The sequence below is a fragment of the Myotis brandtii genome, unplaced genomic scaffold (genome assembly GCF_000412655.1).
Source record: "Myotis brandtii unplaced genomic scaffold, ASM41265v1 scaffold2252, whole genome shotgun sequence".
Taxonomy (NCBI): Eukaryota; Metazoa; Chordata; class Mammalia; order Chiroptera; family Vespertilionidae; genus Myotis; species Myotis brandtii.
The window spans coordinates 42,552-44,829 of record NW_005358448.1 but is presented as its reverse complement, the minus strand read 5'-3'; positions in this window follow the sequence as shown (position 1 = coordinate 44,829).

The following is a 2,278-nucleotide window of genomic DNA, read 5'->3' as shown; positions in this document are numbered from 1 at the left end:
CCCCTCCTCCTGCTCCTCCTCCTCCTCCTCCTTCTCCTCCTCCTCCTCCTCCTTCTCCTTCTCCTTCTCCTTCTCCTTCTAAAATACACTTCGACATTTCATGTAATACCAGTTTTGTGGTGATGAATTCCTTTAGCTTTTTCTTGTATGTGGAACTCTTTATCTGACCTTCAATTCTAAATGATAGTTTTGCTGGATAGAGTAATCTTGGTTGTAGGTCCTTGCTGTTCATCACTTTGAATATTTCTTGCCACTCCCTTCTGGCCTGCATAGTTTCTGTTGAGAAATCAGCTGACAGTCGTATGGGTACTCCCTTGTAGCTTTTCTCTTGCTGCTTTTAAGATTCTCTCTTTGTCTTTTGCTCTTGGCATTTTAATTATCATGTGTCTTGGTGTGGTCTCTTTGGGTTCCTCTTATTTGGGACTCTCTGTGCTTCCTAGACTTGTAAGTTTATTTCTTTCACCAGGTAGGGGAAGTTTTCTGTCATTATTTCTTCAAATAGGTGTTCAATATCTTGGTCTGTCTCTTCTCCTTCTGGCATCCACATAATGTGAATATTGGTACGCTTGAAGTTATCCTGGAGGCTTCTTATACTATCTTCATATTTTTGGATTCTTTTTTCTTTTTGCTCTTCTGATTGGGTGTTTTTTTGCTTCCTCATATTCCAAATCATTGATTTGATTATAAGAATCTTCTACTATTGAATCCTTGTAAATTATTCTTTATTTCAGTTAGTGTATACTTAATTTCTGACTGGTCCTTTTTCATGTCTTCGAAATTATCACTGAGATTCTTGTAAGTCTCACTAAGTCCCCTGAAGCTCTCATTAAGATCCTTGAACAACCTTATAACCATTGTTTTGAACTCTGTTTCCAGTAGTTTGTTTGCTTCCGTTTCTTTCATTTGTGACATGCTTCTTTGTCTCCACATTTTGGCTGCTTCCATGTGTTTGTTTCTATACATTAGATAGAGCTACTATGTCCCCTGAAATTGGTAGAGTGGCCCTGTGTAGTAGGTGTCCTGTAGGACCCAGTGGCTCAGCCTTCTCAGTCATCTGAGCTGGGCCCTTTAGGTGCACCTCTGTGTGGGCTGTGTGTGCAGTCTTATTGTAGTTGAGCTTTGATTGCTATTGGTGTCACTGGGAGGAATTGACCTCCAGGCCAATTGGTTGTGAGGACCAGCTGTGACTACAAAGAAAGAGCTACTGTGCAGGAGAAACCCCTGTGGAGCAGGACTTGCTTCAGTGGGTTTGCCCCTTGAGTGTATTGTTTGTGAATGTTTAGAATTGTAATCTTGTATGGTTTGAAACTGCCACCTGGGTTCACTGGCTCTGGAGCCTCTGGGGAGGTATAAAGTTAGCCACTACCTGGGGCTACCAGGCAGAAGCTACAGAGAGATCTGTAGGTGGCTGCTCTTTATCGTGGGTTTGGAAGTGCCCAGAAGAGATCCAGCTGTGAAGCAAGGCAGGCTGGTTCTAGTGCTGGATCTCGGGCCTCTTATTGGTAGGTTTAGGCATGCTGATACCAGCTGCTGCTTGTTTGAAAGATTTTAGGAAAGTCTGAAGCCTGAGCCAGGACAGGCCATTGATATGGAAAAGCCGCTGCAAACAGCTTGGGTGGGGCTGCAAATTGGATGGGGCAGGGTCTCAGGGAATCACCAGAGTGGAGCAAACAGTGTGAGCCAAGCTGTTGGAAACTCATATATGGCTGCCAGTCAGCCCTGGGATGGGAGAGGTCCCAGCACAGGAACAATGACCCCTATAAGCATCCCTATCTGGGAGAAAGCTGCTCCTGAGTTCCTGCCACAATGCCAGACAATCCAGTTCTTCCCCATATGTCCCTGGGTCCCCCCCGCAAGTCACCGCCCCAGTGCTGGAGCCCAGAGGGATCAAGTCTGAGTAAGTCCATGCACTAGCCCTTTAAGAGGAACTGCTTGGTCTCCAGCAGCCTCCCTGTTACTCAGCCACAATTCCCACTGGTTGTTATAGACCAAAGTCACAGAGACTTCTCTTTTCAGCCCTGGAACCCTGGGCTAGAGGGCTTATGTGGGTCTTGGACCACTTGCTTCTTATGGGGGTCCTCTGAAGCCTATATATCCCACCCGATTAAAAATACACCACATGTGAGTGATCAGCCAACCTTTTCTGCACCTCTGCCCCTCCTACAAAGAAAGTGCATTTCCTAATGTACTTTCTTTACTTCTCTAGATGTAGGACTTCCATTCAGCCAGGTTTCAGGCAGTTCTGAATGATGGTTGTTCTGTATTTTAGCTTATTTAA